We start from the raw sequence: 19,936 nt of genomic DNA on the forward strand, positions 1-19,936 counted from the left end.
GCTCCTGCTGTGGAAGGAGAGAACGATAGTTCGCCTCGCGTAATATGTAAAATTAGCAAGTCCCGGTGAAGTAAGTTACGTCACGAGACCCGTCTGGCCAGGTGACGGGGCGAAAGGAAAGGAGCCACAACGTGCTCCGGACTCGTCCGGCAACTACATAAAGGCCCTTGGTGAACGTGACTGCACTGCAGAGATATGGAAGGTCCACGGGACGCCATGCGGAACGGTTTGCACGCAATTGCCTGCGTCACACACCCATAATTTGTAAATAAAAGTTATTTTGCAGAGAAAACTGGTTTGAGAATTGGTCAGCTAATTCTTGTATGACTTTTTATGAGGAATGATAAGCATCCATGAATTTGAAGACTCCACTTAGGCCCTTAAAAAGAAGCGGCATCCTTACGTGCAAGCAACTCGCGTTACTCTGGAATTGGGTGGAGAAAAAAAACCAAGCCAAGCCTGTGAGGAGGTCGAGGAATTATGAATCACTATTACTGCAAGAACCAGCTAACGTTAGATTTGTACTTTTCAAATCCAAATAATTTTCTCGCCCCATCCATATACAAATGCAAATCCATATCTGGCAACACTATTACAAAACTAATCATGCCTATAACCATCTCCCACAACAGGGGCGTTCAACCTTTTGGGGGTTAACGGTTACTTGGAAAATGTGATTGACATACGTTCCAGTCTTGAGAAATACAAACACGAGTTACATACCTTTATGTATAATGTTACATAAACCTTCGGTGGACCAGTTAAGGACCCAGCGGCCACCTCACCAAGAAGTTAGTTATGTATTCATCTTTAGTGTGTTTGCAAGATTAGACAACAGCTGCAAACGATCGAGGTGGAAAAGAAAAGGGTGAAGTATAAAGGATTGCACAATTGTTCTTCTCCCCAAAGGACACTGCCAAGCAATCAAGAGATTGCTCTTACGCGATAAATATCCAGAAAACTCATTGAGACCTTCTGTCTCCGCTCGTGTCAATGGGCCAAAGTGGAAAGTCGATCACATCACTCCTGACACAAAAGACTCGTCACAAGAGGTTGACCGAGTGCTCTCCTCAAAGAACAATCCTCACCCTGAGGCCGGGGAGAGTCCCACAGGACAAAGGCTTTGTTCCGAGCGTTAATTGGGCCTCGCTTTTCCACATCTCTCTCGTGTCTCGTGACAAGTTTTTGTTAACGGACTTCCTCAGCTGTTGGGAGTGTTACACGAAAATGGAAGAACTCACCCAGTTTCCCTACAAAGGAAGACCTCTTCTGCAATATCTTGCGCAATCTTCTTCAGTAGCCAAGGTGCTGCATTTAATACGGGCTTCTCATTCCTGTCCATCCTCATTTCGGGACGAAAGCAAGAACTAAATTTGTCACCCGAGAATATTTTATTTTATTGGTGGAACTATTTTTAGGGTGAAATATTGATTTCTCGTCAAAACACACCAACAGCATGATTTAATTCCATTGCCTCGGCAAACAGGTACGACTGATTTTAGCACGAAGTTCATAATTCTATATCCATCTTCTTGGGATTCGAGGTGAGGTGAGACAATGAATTAGGGAAGCATTTTAAGGGCTTCAACGTTAGCTTGTTTCCACGATACAAAACAAAAATTGAAAATGAATCAGCATAAACAGACTTCATAGAAATGGAAGATAAGATACGATTTTCATCTAACGCTCGATACTTTTTTTTAACCTGAATTTTTACCCGCTTGTAATTCCTAAGCTGTGGAACAGAGAAAACACAATAAGTTTAGAACTGCTATACCCAGTTTTATTGATTTATCATTAAAAAAAGTAAAGTTCCCCGTAACTTTGCCATGAGGGGGAGGTCTCTGCCATTTTGAGGTGATGTGATCGGTACCACGCTCCACCCGCCTTTACTCCAGGTACCCATTTAATTGAGGCTGGGTGAGCCTTAGAGCCGCTGTATACGGAGGCAAGGCCGGAAAAAATCAGACCTTAGATCAACCCTGGTCTCCCGCGGCAGTCAGACGCCCTATTAGACAACCACGGATCCATCATAGTTAAGAAAAAGAGACAAATAAAATTAACACTGATGAAAGGTCATATCGCCAGAAAAGAGAAGCAAAAGGCAAATAAGAAAGCAGATCGCACATTGCTTCGTACATCAATCATGTCACACCCCTTTTCGTAGGCTACTGTCGACTGTGGGATAGGACTTTATGGAACGAGTGCCTGTAGGTCGCATGGTAGACGTTTGTTGAGCGATGCACGGATGAATGCTCGGCGCAGGAAGCCGTATTTTTCTCTCCTCGCGGACAATAAGAATACGTAGGTTCAGTGGTTGTGGCATTTTTGGCCTTTTTTTTAGTTTTGAAAAAATAATAACGGGGGCGGTTGTTTTGCGTCACGCAAGTCACTCACACTGGCGATATTGCGGACGACGAACAATACAGGAGAACCCCGTGACAACCAGCAGGCGGGAAAGCCTTCCTCCTGGTTACGTCATTCAGCCGATCAGATCCTTTCTCTCCGAGAATATTCTTTTCTTGTCATCGTCATCGACGCATTACCTCAACAGTTGTCTTAGTGTTGTGTATGTATTAAGTCTTTTAGGTTAATAAGAATGAGAATTTGCATCTGCATCGTTTTGTTGCTGCTTTGGGCTGACAGCGACGATGAGGATGAATGGTTATGAAACCAAGGTTGTTAAAAGTTCAGGTACCCATGCATTCTAATGGGTTCCGCAACACGACCGGAAGAGGTTGCGTATTGCTTCATTTCAATACAGATCTTTTACCGGATTTAAATTGTGCGAGAGAAAATGTTTCTGGACCGTATTTAAATTCATCCGGAAGAAATACTTTACATATAAAAAGGTTCTTTAAGGTCCAGAACCAATTTACGCTTGATTTTCTTCCCTGGACCGGAATTCATTTAAAATTCCTGGACCGTAACAACCGTGTATGAAATTGATATGTAAACTCGCAAAGCAACGTCTATGTCCAGGCCGAAACTCAAACGCGGAACCTGCGGTGGTGAGTCGAACACTCAACGACCACCAACGCGGCTGATCACAACGATAAGGATGGGTACACACTGAAAAAATAAGAATATACGTAAGAAAACATCCGTGCGATAAGTGGATTAATACCAATTTTTCAATGGTTACTTCTACCACCGCCGTAGAGCTAGGAAACACATTTTTATTGCCTGGTACTGTACATGGAAGGAAATAATGGAGAATGCCCGAGTAGAAATGCACTGCCACCTTGCGCGTACACGTACGTAAACTGTAATAGTTAAATAATAAATAAATTCCGTGGTTACAGAACAAAAGAGGTCTGGACGACGAAGGATATCTTCGCTGCCAATCAAGGAAGTGCCTCGCTTCTGGAAGCTCATTCACCTGTTCTAATTGCGTGCCATCTCTTGGCCGTTTTCAGAAGTAATCCTTTGTGAAGCGAATTGCGGCTGTAAATGGACAAAGCGCTTGCACCCGGAACTTCAACATTTAAGAGTTTATCTCTCGATCCTGCCAAGAGAGGTGGATGCTTTCACGTCCCTCTTATCAGCCACACATCGCAGAGCTTGTATTTCCTGGATGCAAAGCAAACTAAGGTTAGACAAGATCATTGATTTTTGAAAAAAATCAGGTGCATTCAATAAATTTGGAATAAAATTGAAACAGATACACAAGAACCTCATAACACAATATATTAGCAGCAATATTAATGACGATCAAACTCTTGAGGATAAAGGCGGCCGGACCGTGGGTCTTAGAGATCGAGAATATGGGGGCGGGCTACCCCACATCCCCTAAATGTTCCTTCATGACACGGTGCTATATGCACGGGGAACTTGACCTCACATTATACCGTATAAAGGTTGAAGTTTTTAATATGGGCAAATCAGCACATAGATACGGGGATAAGCCCCCCTCAAACAAAACTAGAGAGAGGATTCCTAATAAGATAATATAATGTGTTAAAACATTCTTCAATCAATATTTAAAATGAATGCAAGAACTAAAAATACATCATCTCCGAGGATAAAATCTCCATACTCTAGTTAGAAGCTGAGGCTTCCGTAAAGGGGCACACATGAGAACAATAAAGGACAACACGACCCCACAAAGGATTATACAGATTCTTGTTGGCGCATTTACCGGGGCGTTCGGTGCCTCCTTAGGCCACTCCTTACACCACGTGCAAAGGATACATTATGACGGGGACGGATAAAGAAATAAATGTGAATTAATCAAAGTAAAGTAAATGACTTTTACTGTCTGCTTATTTCTTTCTTATATTAGTACAGAATAAACTGTATATTTTCACACAATACTGTACTCTAAATTTCCATTCACGTATTCATGTATCTGAACTCTGTAGCCCGACAAGAGCTTCTTGTGAATCTGTTTCGAAGATTGAAACGCGATTCCACTCCACTGCATTCATTTAGGCAACCTGAAGAGCTCTGCTGGACGCTTCTCCGTTCTGCCTTTAAACAGTAAGCGTCACCCACACGAGTGACACACGAAAACAGTCTTTTCCTGTTTCTTAAGCTGCTTGGAATTTTAGATTGCAACATAACGAGACGAACATAAGAAGGTAATGGCGAAATCAGAGTATAATACAAGATTCCAGCGACTGAGTTTCTGAATTAAATTTGCCGCCAGGCGGTCGTTCTACTTTCTGGACCATTATGCCGAGGTTCCGAAAGAAATTCTGGAATAATGCGGGGGAGGCCTATATACCCGCCGGACCGCGAACTCAAAAACAAAGCAAGGAAGGCGAGGCGAAGATCCGGGAGAAGCTGGCCCTGGCTCCGGGAGCGAAAGGTTTTCGTCACGTGACCACCTCCGAGATAACTGATTTTCCGGTCTCTGCCCAACGATGACGTCATCTTCATCGCACCAAGTATCCGTTCCCTGGAACACGAAATGGCTTGTTTTCGCCTGTTTGTCGGAGGAGAAGAGGCTTCGATCCTTGTCGACGATTGGCCTCGCGTGCTGCGAGACTATTTCCTTCCACTCGCACCAAAGTGATCCCAAGATCATTCCAGAAACGTCATTGTCAACCTGACTGCGAATCCAATTTTTTTCTTGCCGCATTTTCGCTTCCCCAAGTTGTACGCAACCTTCAATTTATAAAAAACGCTCGGTGTTTGCGAGGGTGGCAAGAAACGGATGTAAAATCTCCGCGCCCTAGAAATATTATCGAAACTAGTGGAAGCAAATATGTTCATGGTTTTCTAACGGCACCCAGACTACATTACTTGCTGTCTAAACTTCCTACATTTCTGTCCGTATTTATCGCAATTCTGTCAAAGCAAATCTCGACGATAAGGATAATTAATGATTGGACGAAACTGATGAAAGGAACAGTTATGCCCATCCCAGAGCTCCAACCTCGAATTTTGGGTGGCGAGGTCGGCCCCGAGACGGCACTTTTCGTTCCTCGTCAGACTCCACAAAAATATTTTTTCAATAGATTTCAAGTAGTTAGGTTGACACGGTTGATATGCAGACGGCTGCCAGATTTAGGTGGGCCGCATTTTCGAAGGTCAATGTATATTCATAATTGTCTGCACATTTTCATTTAATTTTCCTCGCGAAATTTACCTATTGCATTTTCACAATTGGAGATGGCGAGTACCTTGGAGTACGGTGTAAGATTTTAGTTGCATCTCAATTCACGGCAGAAATGAATTCAGAATAACTTGCTGGATGTACGCACAAATGCAACTTCCATTTCTGTAGAGACTAAATTCCCGTATAAGAATCTGCCATCACAGATTCTTTTATACGATTTCTTTGTCGTTGAGGCTACATTCGCCTACTTCTCATATTTCCAGTTTCTTCTTGTCGACAGCATTTTCCCACGGACGTGTGTTACAGAATCAAGTAATTTCCGTACCTTGGAGCTCATGTCTGGATTTACAAAACTGCGCGTGTAAGCATAACGGTTTGAAATCACTTACTGTTGTTTCGGACAGAATAATGTTGAGCATGTCTTCGTGATTAAACACGGTTTCGATTCACGTTAATGTGTACCAGCGTGTCTTGTTACGTGCACGATGTAGGATACAGAACGTTACCTTTCCGCCAATCTGGTTTCTAAAAAGTGGCCAACCATCGTAAGGCTCATGTTTTTTTTCCTTCGTTCGGTTCGGAGCGGCTGACCACGTTGACCAGAGGAAACAACTTCTCTGCAGACACCCGCTCCCTAGATGACCTCTGGCGTTGCCCGCCTCACGCGCTGAACTTCCTCCAGGCGAAGAAGAGCTTTCGTGCAGACGAGACCCGTAATTAGCTGCCAAAGGTCAGCCGCTTCCACCAAATTAGATTACGGAGAGAGCAAGAGACAGGTGGGAGCAGAAGTCGCGTTCTTAAAGTAACGAGGCACTTCGGGAGAGACTTTTAGGAAAGAAGGTTGCGACAGGGTCCAGAACCTCTGGGATCGAGATCACGAGTCGAACACAATGTGCCAAGTCACCGAAGTTGAACTCGTGAGTTGTGGAATATTCAGAGATTTTCGAAATCAGGAGCTTCGTGCGTATGAACAATTAATTTGTGTCCGGAGTGGGACAAGTCATTGTTAACCACGCTCATCACGAATGAAAGTTCTCAACGCATACGTTATGTGCACAACTTTTCAAAAAATGGACCCTGCTCATCCCACTGTTTATATCCCCCAGAGTAACTGTTAGAAAGATACAGTAACGATTCAAGGTGCCTCCATCTGTTATCTCCTGGTGCCAAGCATTGTGCTGGGAAATTTAAAATTATAATAATAATAATATCCATTCGTCGTTTTTGGGAAAACACTGATTATAATTACAATATAACAGCAACTACAGGAAATCCATTCACAGTGTGTTTCTGAAGTAACTACAAATTTCCTCAAAATTGGAAAACATTCAACAATAATAATAATAGTACCAATGTTAATAATTTAACTGGGTACAGTAATGACAGGCAACTGCGTGGCTACCAGGAAAAGAAAACATGTCACAGGAGTTTAATAGTTACAATGTTCACACGTAGGTGGACATATTATTGTAACAATAAAAGGTGAGGAACAATAAAACTAAGCTCATTCTTGCAAGAATAACTGTGACCATGCTTATTATTTATGATCATGGTGACAATGAAGAAAACAAGATAAAAACTAAAACATCCACATATAAGCTGCCTTGAAGCTCACCCAGCCTCCTATCAATGGATACGTGAGGATGGCCCTGTAGCGGAAAGACGCCCGAAGAATGGTGCCTCTGCTACAGAGTACGCGGGAAAATCCACGCCCCATGTTCTTGACGGCAACAGCAAGAGGTTTAATCGAGGCGAGGATATGGAAACTGACCCGGACCAAAGGAACTGTGATTGTTCCGAAGCAACGGGATGCGAGCGGAGATGCTGCCGACAGTTAGCCGGATATCGAGGCCTTTCTCAGGAAGCCTCTGCCGTCTGAGAAGCATCCTCTCTCGCGCGTCACGAGGGACGTGGAACGCTGCAATTAACTTAATACGACATGGGAACACGCGGCGCATGCAAATTATGAAAGACAACGAAATGCACTGTTAGATGCCCAGGAACGAATTCGCTAACGGGAAGTTAGACCTCTATGCTGGGATTTAGACTTAGTACGAAAATAATGATCTCGTTAGAATTTCTATTACCACTACTTTCATTTTCTCTTTGACTTCAATAACTTTTATTTTTGGAAAAATTGATTCATGTACACTACTCACAAAAAGTTTCGAATATTGTTATATTAGACATTAGGCAATTGGCACAGCCTTGGAATGCAACAACACATGGTATCTGTCCGTCTATTGGACGTTCTTGTGTTTTTGCCAACATATACCACAGTGCCTACCACACATTCCCTAATATAACAATATTCCAACTTTTTGCGAGGAGTGCATTAACTTCTTTTTCGGTGTTTTTGTTTTCGGTTTGTAGGTATTATTCCTCATACTTTTATTTCTCTGTTTATTTTGTTCTTTTACGGTAGGAATAATTCGAATATTTTTTCCACATTTTTTTTTGTTTGCTTCTTTTCCTCGAGCATTTTGTTAAGATATTCTAATTTCTTCCCAACATGTACCTTACGTAAATTTCTTATTATGTTCATCGTATTTTTAATTACAAATTTGTGTTATTTCGTACCGTGATTCTTAAATATATTTGTTTAGATATAGTCCTGTTTCAGCGTTCTTTGTAATTCAATAGCCCGCTTTTATATTTCTTGTCGGTGTAACTGCAGTATGATAGAAACATGTAAACCGAAAACTTTCAATGTGAGTCATACAGAGCACCTGTTGTCGCAACACAACGATAGCGAAGGATGATGGTTGACACAGGAGAGTTGGGCTTTGTGTCACCAGTATGCTTCAGCTGCAGCTTCCTTTTGCCTGTGGCATCATGATCCAAAAAGATTTAGTCTGAGCGGAAGAGAGTGGAGTGTTGATTCAGCAAGGGAGGTATCAAATAGGAAAGATTTGTTTGGAGAATTTCCCAGGACGGACGAAATCCACCTGCGTTAACCAACACACCTGTCTGCGTTGCGACAGACACAGGGAGGCGAGTCATTTGGCGAATGTCAAGGCCACATCACAGAGTGAGTCATTCGTTCTTCCTTGCATCGCGTTGAGAGCCTCCATCCCACGGGGTTGGTTGCCTGACCGTCTTCTCTCGGGATGACCATTCGATAAAAGTATTGATGTCGTTTGTAATAATGCGTAACCAGAGGGGGAAATATGTACAACACATCACAACAAAACACTGTTTAATAAAAATGCGAGAGATTGGTTTGCATTTCCTTGACTCAAACCATGTACTCAAAATCTAGGAAAACAAGTAGAAAAACGAAATCTTTGGTAAATATAGCGAATGAATAGGATTCCCACAGGGTCAACGAAGATAGTAACAAGGTGTTTTATACAGCGTATATTGATGCACCTGTAGATTGAATTTTATCTTCTGCAAACATGCTGCATAAAGAAAGAAACTGTCGGAGTACTAATTGAGGTGAGTGTACAATATCCAATATTTTTATAAGATGCAAGAATAGTACCCAAGAAAATATACCACAGACCTTGTTTACCGAAATTAAAAAAGTTCCGTTTCTATCTATAATTTTATCGAAGTCGCAAGCTGAAATCTTTTCGGAATCTCTGGTTGGAAGCCAGTTTCTTTGGTGCCCTGACTTTCTCTCCTTGCCCCTGCGCACATTCGCCGTGGCAGATGAAGACGTAATCCGCGCTGCCGTCAGCAGACCTTGCAACTCGCGGCTTTCGGATGCTAAAACCGCAGATCGGGTTGCTCGAGACCTTCCGTCCGCCAGCCACTTCTGCGGTTACCTCGCGTGGTCCACTCCGCTCTCTTGGCTGCCTCTTCGGAGATTGCACAACGGCCGCCTTGCATCTCCGAGCAAAATCACGAACCGTTCGCAGATAGCTCCGGTACGGATGGCTTAAACAACTTTGTTCTGTGGCAACAGTTTCTCGTATATGATTTTCCCTGTTAGCCATCAAGGATACCCTCTACGCTGAAGCATCAATTATTCTTTCAACCTGCATTTTTTATGTTCTCTGCTCTTAACTTACCATTTTCTTCCGACTTTGCTTGTCTGTAAGGATCTTCATTCATCGCCAAAAGGATGCCGTGATGTGCCTGTAAAGCAGGCGCGGATTTCAGTGTAACTGTTTTAATTGGTAGGATGGAATGTTTAAACATGTACGGTCACCGGCAATAGAAATGGGGCACCTAGATCCTGAAATGCTCGCTTACCTGCAAGGCGTTGTGTGTGTTGCCTAACTCAAGGGCGCTAAGTGGATTTAATAGAAGATTTTCAATGGCAACAACCACCGCCGTCGAGTTAGGCAACACATTTAACGCCTTGCAAGCAACCGAACATTTCAGGATTTAAACTCTATACCAGCTAACTGTAGACCAGGCGAACGAGAACAAGTCTCTGCGCAAGTAGTGACGCGAGACGGCTCCACCAATGAACAGTGAGAGAAACGGGATTCTGTAATGGGCGACGGGAGTTTCCCGATTTCCTCCTCAGCGTTGCAAACTTTTGAAAAGGATAATACCGTCCCCAGGTCCGTACGATTGGTTTAAGAATTGCTTAGGGAAATATTAGGGATAAAACTGCAAGAGCAAATTTTGACAAGCCGTGCATTTAGCGTGTCTGGAGCGTGCGTCCGTACATGTACGGTCAGGACCGAACGGTTGGCAGCGCTGCGCTTTCACCACTCGATTTTCCTCCCCCTATGCAGATATGCGCGGCTCTGCTCTAGTTAGCTGGGACAGGGTACAGTTGCCTCATTTTTAACTGCCGGTGGCCGTACATTTAGAGGCAGCTAATTTCCAAACGTCGCCTCCAGAAGGCAATCGCAGATGGACAATTTCTTTGCTGGCCCACGTCGAGTGTCGATGATCCATTACTATGTTGTCTCTTTGTCTTGAAGCAATGATTGTTCAGGGAGGTCCAACGGGTTCCCACCTCCCCGAGAGATAGTTGCCAGGTATTAAAATTAAACAAATAAAATGTTTGTTACCGTTTGTTGCATATTATCTACATGAGGTTTATTTATTATGGCCGAAGAAAAGAATTACATGAGATGCAGAAGAATCAAGAGTAAAATTTTAATTATATGTCGCGAAATCTACAATACATGCGTAAAGAGCCTCGTTGTCGCTAGGCAGGTTTCTTCCGAACCATTAAAATCCCGTTTGCTGTAATAATTGTCACACGTGTGAATTTTCACAGCTTTGTTACCAAAGCAAAAGAAAAAATCTGTTTTGCAATCGTATCGCTTGTTTTCTCTTTTATTTCCGACATAACGGTGCTGTTAGGAGAGAGAAACGAACAAGCGACGATTTCACAAGTGGCATCATCGCACCACAATCCGTTGCATTTACTAGTGCAGGAGCAACGGGATGCATCCGGAAGAAGCGACCGAATGGGAACCTCACCTTTTTCTAGAGTTTTAAGGCCCTGAATAAAGATTGAAGAAGACGAGACCCGTACTTCATTCCCTTCTCCATCACATTATGAAAGTGATGCACTTGTAGAAGATTCGTCCAAGACAAATGAATGATTATTTCACCCTATGATTAGGGAGAGGGGCCATAAACCTTGATGAAAGTTCAGTCGGGAAATGAAAAACTACAATCCCCCTTTTCCTATCTGTGTGCCTAAGAGACCGATTGATTAGTATATTACTTCGCTTTTCTGCCACTTCTGGCTAATTGCAACTATGAGGGTGAGTGACTATGATGAAGGAAATTATCATACCATCTAACCCGGGACCTCTGCGTCGAAGCGCGCTGTGCTAACCACTCCGCCAAGGAGGCTGGCAATTCAGAGACTAATATACAAAATAAACATGTTTTCATATACCAGATTCAAAACAATGTACGAGCAATTTATTCCGCAGCCAGATGCAAGTAACACAACAAATGAAGAGAGTATGTAAACGTGTTAACAGTACGCTGGGGAACGAAATGGGATTACGTAAGAAACAATTACATCTTCGTTGTGTTGGAACTTGCATCGGCTTGAAAATGCTTTTTTTTTTTTTTTTTAGAGTATGATATTGTTTACTAACGCCAATAAGATCCATGTACGCTAAATTTCTAACTGAAAATATTAGAGGGGCCAACTGTCCATCCCGTTGCCCTCCGTGGTCACGCCTATGGTTTCACGAGATCTCGGCAATTGTACTGTGACCCACGGGGCGCTGAGAACAAAGCCTGCTGGTGGCCATCGTCCATTGTTCTCGGGAGAGAGATCTGGGTGAAGGACGGGGCTTCCGTTCCACTCTCCGCTGGGACCGCAGCGGGACAGGAAACCCTTGTCACTTTACTGCAATAATAGTTATTTTTAACACTACACTTGTCACTTTGTATACTTATATATTTCTAACACTACACCGAGTTATACCTTCCTTTTGGAATACCAAAGAGAAAAGCATGCGTACAATTCATCCTTTTGCGGAATACTACGAAAATGTTAAGTCAGTTCGTGGTACGTGGTTGCCATGGTGTGCACTAAGAGTTCATTATTTCGCCAGCATCGAGTCAAGCACCGATTTACATGTATGTCGCAGATGTCCCAACCTCTCGTAAAGTTCCTCTGACATTATGGATGTTATGGATGAAGCAGAAGCAATCACAATATGAGGAAACTAGGAAAATAATCTCGTGAGGAAACAAAAACGAGAATAAATTAAGAAATCAAAATTGTGAACAGAGTTCAGAGCTGACAGAATTAAGCAGGTCCGTAGCCAAGAGAGAGGGCTCCATCTTTTACCTAGGTATAATAAATTGTAATATACGGAGAAATTCATCGACATAGCTTCTACCCCCCCTCACCTTTTTGCCTTCGATGGCGGCTCCTGATAAGGGATGATCCCCCCCCCCCCCCCCCGACATAAAATTCTGGCTACAGGCCTGGTCCCGAGGCAGATAATACGGATGGACCAATGGTAGATAGAAAGGAAAGAGGAGTCAGGGTCTGGACCTACAGTTTAAAGTAGAATGCGAACTAACACATGCCTCCACCGGGGATCCCTTGATAAGGCGACGGCGTTGTCCTGGAAAGAGGAGACGGTAACGATGTGAATGAAAATGAAGTAACAAAGCAGACGTGGCGTACAATAAAGTCATTAAGCTGAAGCTGGTCGGATGAGAAACAGAAGTTTTACCGAAAAAAAGAAACTCGATTGAGCAACGGCGACGAAAGAAGAGATGCGAGTAGCCTGGTCTTCCATGAATCGCGGCGAGGGATGTGAACCGCATAACCATAAATTTTCCCACCGACCGTGTTCAAATTGTAAAGCAGAACGGCTCGTGGATCGACATAATTCCGAAGTGTCGCGTCGTTAGTTTTCATCCTTGTCTCCCACGAGCGAAAGGTTGTGGGAAAGCTCCCTGCGTTACGTCACGGGTCGTCGTCTGTGCTTCTGCAGTCTTTCGCGCATTTGCTGCGAATGAAATAACGGATCGGTCGTCTTGCACAACCCGAGAGTTCCATAATGTTTCCGTTCGGTTGCTTCTCGAGATCGGAGATGCCTATCACATTTTGGGCCACGTCGTTTCTCGAGCCGAGTGGTCTTCTATTTAGCCTACATATTTTTGGTCTGAAGACCGCTATGAGCCGAATGCAGCACATTGAAGTGACGCTTACATTATTCATAACATAAAAATAAAGGAGGGAACATTCGGAGGTATGCGCTGTTGTCCCGTTGCCTTAAATTATACTGCAACGTCAGTTACGCGAAATATTTACTGGATTCACCCGTTTATACATGTTTTTTGTTTGTAATTTTTTTTTACATGATGGTATGGTTTAATATCATACCAGAAAAAGGACCAATTATTATTCGGAGATCAGAATAATGATTGGTTTACATATAATAGTGTTAGTAGGGTTAAAACGTTGTGTTAGATCTACAATTATTGATTTTAAGATCTTCGAGAGAAAAGGTTAGTAATCGGAAGGTAAATACTAGTGTAAAGTGCATAAAATGGGATAAAAGAGTTATTCGGTTAGAGATTCATAATATGCTGAAACAGAACCGCGGTGGTCCAGTCTGTATGGTGACCCGGGTTCGATTCCGGTATAGATGATCCAGGGCCGGAATTTTCCGGCCTTGATTCCGCATAAAGCGGCTCTGGGGCTCATCCAACCTAAAAAACAATTGGTAACCGGGGGGGTTAAGGCGGACGGAACGTTGTGCTGATCACATCACCTCCAAAATTGCCGAAATGGAAGAATGTGTGGGGGCTCTACCCCCACACACCCCTATATATGCCTCATGGTATAGTGCAAAGCGCACGGGGAACTTTACCTTATAGACAGTCATGGAAACTTCTGCGTTGTAGCAATTCCATTGAAAGTACATTAGGCCATAACAACCCAGAAGTGTCCGTGAGTATAATCTCGTGAGCATGCATGAAATATTTGCTGATAAAATTTGGAACAAAATTGTTGTTATCTAAAAGACTAACCATGGTTCTACAGATCATGATATTTTACCTATCCCCAGTTTGATTGCCGATGGAGAAACATTACACAGTGATTCAAATTTCACTATTCAACTCTAGACCCAATACCGATTACATATATGACTTTCATATTGCCCTAAATCAAACTCGCCATTTTTTTTTTTTGCTATGGCTAAATGTCATCTTTAATTATGCTAAGCTCTGATGAAGGATGTGTAATTATGCAGATCAAAATTTGCACATTTTTATTGTAATTAATGTGCCATCTCGGTGGCAGTGTGTTCGAGCCCCAGCCTGATTCTTTGTGAAGTATTTTCATGAATTTATTCATCATTCATCCTGCTCGTCGCGATAAGACAAGAGCGGCAGAAAAATAAGAATTACGGTATAAGAAAAAAATTGCTTCCCTTCTCATCGAGGAATGTAGTCTGTAAGTAGAATTGAGTTCAGCAAAAATCTGAACATGTGCTACTGTAATAATTACATGCAATATCTATTTCAACAAGAACTTACAATTTATGAAACAAGTCAAAGTAACTCATTGTGGTTACCAGGGCGTTTTCATCTTTCCATCGGATTGTGGTAAACTATAATTATTGTGATAAGTACTGCACGATCAATTGACTCTGAGCAGGATTCATTCTTCAGAAAGATTTACGGCCTCTTCGACAACAGGCAATTAGCAGTCCCTTTGAAGTGAAGGAGTTTGCAAACATTAATTTAGCGGCTTCGTTCCGAGGATCTTCCTGTGTCTACTTTTTCACTGTTATTTACGGGCGAGAGTCAAGTGAAAAACCTTAAAATTCAAACAAGAATTATAGAACAAACCGTTGTAACGTGTCGCTTTGGCCAATAAGAAATATCTCGATGGGTTTGAAACCAGGAAAGCAACAGGCATACAAAAATTGAATTTTTATGTTGTTCCCTGTACAGGCTGGCCAACGCAGATTAAAATCAAGATAATCTGCAGCCAGATAGTGAAAGTTCTGCATTATAGGTATTAGCTACTCAGTTCTTCAAGAGGTTATAATTTCGCAATTTAGACTAAAAGGATTCTTATCTAAACTTTCAAACTCTTTTTGCACACTAACCAACTCGGTTGGACACTTCCTTGCAATTATTTGTATAAGTAGTTACAGTCAAAATCCAGAAAAGTTGTCGGATTATATTGGCTGCTCCAAAGCATGCAAACAGAAATACCATCAATATCTCTCGTTAGGTTATTAATAAAAGAGTAGAAAACTAGAGTCCTCATTTTGCAAATTCAACTCTTTTTTGGAAACTTTACACACAAGAGCAACGTTGTGCTTATTAAGAATTAAGCAATATGATGCAGATATTGCCAATTCTAATATTCAAATACTCAGATACGTAACCAAACGTTAGTTTAAAGAAGCTTTTCTGTGCCGTATTATCCTTTTTGAGTCAAAGTGAAAATGCAATTATCAACAATTCTCAAATATACTTGTGTGAATCAAATAGGCTTAATTTCCTGAAATAATTCGTACCAGAAAGCGAGGAACGTGAGCTACAATATTTTACTCTACCCTTACTTAGCTCGGCTGAACTTCATTCTTTCAATTTCCTCCATCCCGGTATGAACTTTCCCAAAAAGGCCGTATTTGGTAGTTCGACTCTTGAAACGCAATGAATTTGAGTTAATAGATATGTAATACAAAAAAAAGAAGCTTTCTGTCGGCCGAAGCAGTATTGCAAAAGGTAAAGACTGGATAAAAATAATTTTAAAAAATTATTCATGCCGCAAAGATTTATATTGCTCAGAAACTAAGACTGGTAAGTTTAAGTCACTGGATTGGAAACATGGTTTACGTAGATGTCAATTTTACAGTCAAACGTACAATTCAAACTTGAAAAATCATTTGTCAAATTTAATTTAGTTCACATGATCAAGGTTTTCCAGCGTTACAGGTTGTAACAAGCGTTGCATAGTTTTTTAGAAAGCTCGAAATCGGCACGTAAAAATGCTGCAGTTCTGTTGACACGTTATTTAAAAATGCATTAAACAGACTTACACATACCTATAATCCATTCACATGACGAACAATCATCGCTGCAGTAGAATGAGTGAAGCTGGAATTTCGTGGTCCCATTCGTCCACATGTTCGCACTGCCAAGCAAGAGTTGCGTGGCTCTCAACAGCCAAGGTGAGGAAAGAGGCAGAGTTTGGCAAGGGAAACAATTGCCCCTAGATGGGACTAGTTTATCGTGATGCTTACGCTGGCCATCTGATGAAGAATTGGTGAAGCTATTTAAATATTTACGAAAAAGAAAAGAGCGAAGCAGAAGAAATTTATAGCAGGAAGAAACCTGAAATTGTACCAAAGTACAATACGTTTTAAATAAATTACAGGTGCCCGCTATACCGTGTGCAGGTCAAATTTACACAACTGTTATTAACAAAACGACTTCAATCAAGTGAGCTTCAAAACGCCACTTAGGGCCTCCCCGATGGCGTAGTGGTAACGTCGTCGCCCTGGCTCGATACTCGGTGGAGGCACTTAGTGGTTCGGATTGAACTTTAAACTGTAGGTCCAGTCCCAATCTGTGCATAAAGCGGACTTAAAACAAACTTCAACCAACGATTCGAAACGCCATTTTTGTCATTTTGAAAATGGCGGCTCCTCCATACACATTTGCACCAGTGAAGAGTAGTTGCTTCTTGCTCTCTGAAAGCCTACAGAAATTTATTTATTTATTTAAAGCCCTGAATATAACACACAAAATACAAAATATATAATACATAAAAAACTAAATATGGAATGAAATAATGCAAAATTTAAAATTGTATTTAAATAACTGCAAGGTATTTTAAGAGTTCGTTCACTTGCACATGCTTTTTAGTCTGCTTGACAGGGGAAGATCTAACGACTACTCTGAAGAGAGTGGCGAACACGTCTGCTAAAGGAAACGACGGAGCTTACTGCTTTAGTGCTTTCTGGCAGCTGATTCCATAGTCTTACAGCCGATACGGAGAAAGAGTTGGAGAAGAAGTTTGATCTGTGGACGGGGATAGAGAGAACTGAGGAGCTGCGTGATCTGGTGTCGCGATCGTGAAATTCGTGAAGAAATTGGAAGCGAGAGAGGAGATAGGAAGGTGACTTGAGGTTGAGAACTTTGTAAAGTAAAATCAGAGTGTGCAGCGTTCGTCTTTCTTGCATACGTAGCCACCCCAATTTGAGAAAATAAGGTGATAGGTGGTCCCAATATTTTAAATTAAAAATGTATCGTACGCAGGCATTTTGAACACTCTGCAGACGTCTAGCTGACTCACCTGTTAAGCCGGAATACGCTACGTCACAATAATCTAAATGGCATAAAACTAGGGACTGACATAGTTTGGCCTTGATAGAGGTGGGGAGGAACTTGCCCATGCGTCTTATAGAATACAGAGATGCGAAAGCTTTTCTACACGCCGAACTTGTGTGATGTGACCATGATAAATTTCCGTCTAATACAATTCCCAGATCTTTAACAGTTTGGTTAAATGGAATGTGAGTCGAATCTACAAGAATGGAAGGCAGAATGTTAAGATCTACGTAACGTTTCAGTTTATCGGAAGCAATCAAAATTGCTTGTGTTTTATTAGGGTTAATATACATGCCATTGTCTAGCGACCAGTTAACAATCTTCTCTATATCTTCATTAACCTTGGAAATACCATCGTTTAACATTACTGGGGGTGCAGAATAGTACAACTGGAGGTCATCGGCATACAGGTGATAACGGCAGTGTTTCAAGATATTTGGTAGGTCATTAATGTATAAAGAAAATAATAAAGGGCCGAGTACACTTCCTTGCGGAACGCCACAAGTAATCTCAGATAGCGCCGAGCACTTGCCATCATAAACCACCCTTTGTTTACGTCCAGTTAAGTAGGATTTGACCCAGTCGGTTGCAGAGGTGGTGAAATTAAAAAATGATTTTAGCTTGGAAACGAGAATATCATGGTCGAGTGACTGGAAAGCTTTCGTGTAGTCCAATAAAACTAAAACTGTCGCCTGTCTGCAGTCCATAGCTTGTCTGACGTCGTCGGTTATGTGAGTCATGGCGGTGCTAGTGCTGTGATTAGGTCTAAATCCCGACTGAAACGGAGCCAGAACTTCATTTGTATGTCGGCTGATTTGGTCGTGAGCAATGTATTCTAATGCTTTCGATAGCGCGGGAAGAATACTGATAGGTCGGAAATTGTCAATGGCTCTGGCTAATAAAAATTCAAGATCTGTATGAATGCTTACCACACCTGCAAGTTTACGAATGGATCAGGAAGTTCGACAATGGCCTCAGCTCGCAGACAAATGGATGGAAAGACCTTCGTGGTGGCTCATAAAAGTGACTTTACGTGCATCCCAAAGATTCTTCTTCTTCAGGTATACAGGAACTAATTCAGATTTGAAAATTTATGTAGATCAGCAATGGACCTATGCTCAAATGCAGCAACTGTACATGCAAAAATCCAGTCGATAAGAAAAAAAAAAATTGAAGTTTTCCATGTGGTTCTCCCTCGGACTATACCTGGTATCCGTGACTCCTGCAATCTGACTTCGAAAAAATGTGACGCATCGTGTACCGTGTACTTTTGCTAGACAATAGCGTGATGCTTTGGTCGATGACTAATGACGCCGGGAAAAGCGGAAAGTCAAGCGATAAAGCTGTCAGCTTAGGAGAAAGCCAATTTCTCTAATCGAGAGTCGTTCTTATCAAGCGACAAGGCCTCATGCGGGTCGGCAATGAACTTCTGCTGCCGGCCTTGGTGGTCGCTGGAAGCCACCTGCATCCCGCAGCCACGAAAGGACAATACACTGCCTCGTGGTGAAATCTGAGCCCTGTGCACCGTCTCGAGGCGCAGAACAAGAACATAAGCTACGTACCATTATGAGTGTCCTCTATGCTCGTGTCGGTGTATTTACATGTAAATATGATTTGATTTGATTTTTGTTACTTAGTGTCGCTTTTCTGCGACTTTTGGCTAATTGCGACGATGAGAATGAGTGATGATATGACGAAATCGATGAAGGGACAACCATGTCTAGGCCGGTAGAGTCCAACACAGATATTTCTGCCGTGCGATGCGCGACACAACTCAAGAAGCAGTGTTGCTAATGGAGCAGATAGAAAAATCGCTGCAGTGCGCCGATGCACAGCTGTTACGTACAACAAGAAAATTAAAGAATTCAGGTCTATCTAACGTTGAGTTTTAAACGTCATGCATTATACCAGGACTAGGATTAATTATGTACTAACAAGTGGCTTTGTATGTAGCTACATACATATGGACTAAACATTCGTAAAATATGAACTAACACATACGTAAAATTACCAAAAATGCTGCAAAGAAGACTTCTTCATACGATTCCTTATTTTAGTGATTTCAAACAAAATAAAAAAATATTATTTATCATTGAATTAATGCACTGGTGGCGTTCTAACTGTTCACTCCCAAAACCCGTATACACTGGTATGGAACTGCAACGGCAGATAACATGCCAACGTGTTAAACCGCGACAATTGGACCACAACACTCCTCCTCAAGCAGTATTATTATTTCCTCTCTGTGATCGGCGAAAGTCGGTTGCCTTTGTTCTACATTTACAAATGATGCCGGCTTCCACAACAATAACAAGTACATATACTGCCACTAGACGATAAGCTGCGCGGCTCTTTCTTTTGCTATGAGCCAGGGCTGGCGCTAGTCATTTTGCCTCCCTGGGCGGTGGCGGCAGATGCCGCTCCATTTCGAACCCCCCCGTCATTACGCAGCAACGGGAAATTGAAAATCAATATATTCCTAAGTAAAACATCAAAATATAAAATAAATAATGATACTTCTTATGCTATTTCAATACTATTAAGCGCAAAAGAATATCTCGCTCGGCCACAGTTTTCAATAGGCTTATTTTTTTCTTCTCTTCAAATTTT

General features: G+C 42.0%; 2 protein-coding genes across 3 annotated transcripts in view; one reads left to right on the forward strand and one right to left on the reverse strand.

The window, feature by feature from the left end:
- Positions 1–16,140, reverse strand: part of LOC145992266 (citron Rho-interacting kinase-like) — a 181,547-nt gene extending 165,407 nt beyond the window's left edge. Inside the window, exon 1 of one of the 2 annotated variants that reach the window (XM_083128641.1) lies at positions 16,039–16,140. The gene's annotated coding sequence lies outside the window, so the exon portion shown is untranslated. Of the gene's footprint in view, positions 1–16,032 lie in introns of both variants that reach the window. The other variant, XM_083128642.1, reaches the window with a different exon arrangement.
- The window catches only part of LOC145992267 (bicaudal D-related protein homolog), a 181,205-nt gene that overhangs the window by 53,076 nt on the left and 108,193 nt on the right, over positions 1–19,936 (forward strand). The window lies entirely within an intron of this gene.

This window comes from Lepisma saccharinum, chromosome 9 (genome assembly GCF_977018435.1).
Source record: "Lepisma saccharinum chromosome 9, izLepSacc3.1, whole genome shotgun sequence".
Classification (NCBI taxonomy): domain Eukaryota; kingdom Metazoa; phylum Arthropoda; class Insecta; order Zygentoma; family Lepismatidae; genus Lepisma; species Lepisma saccharinum.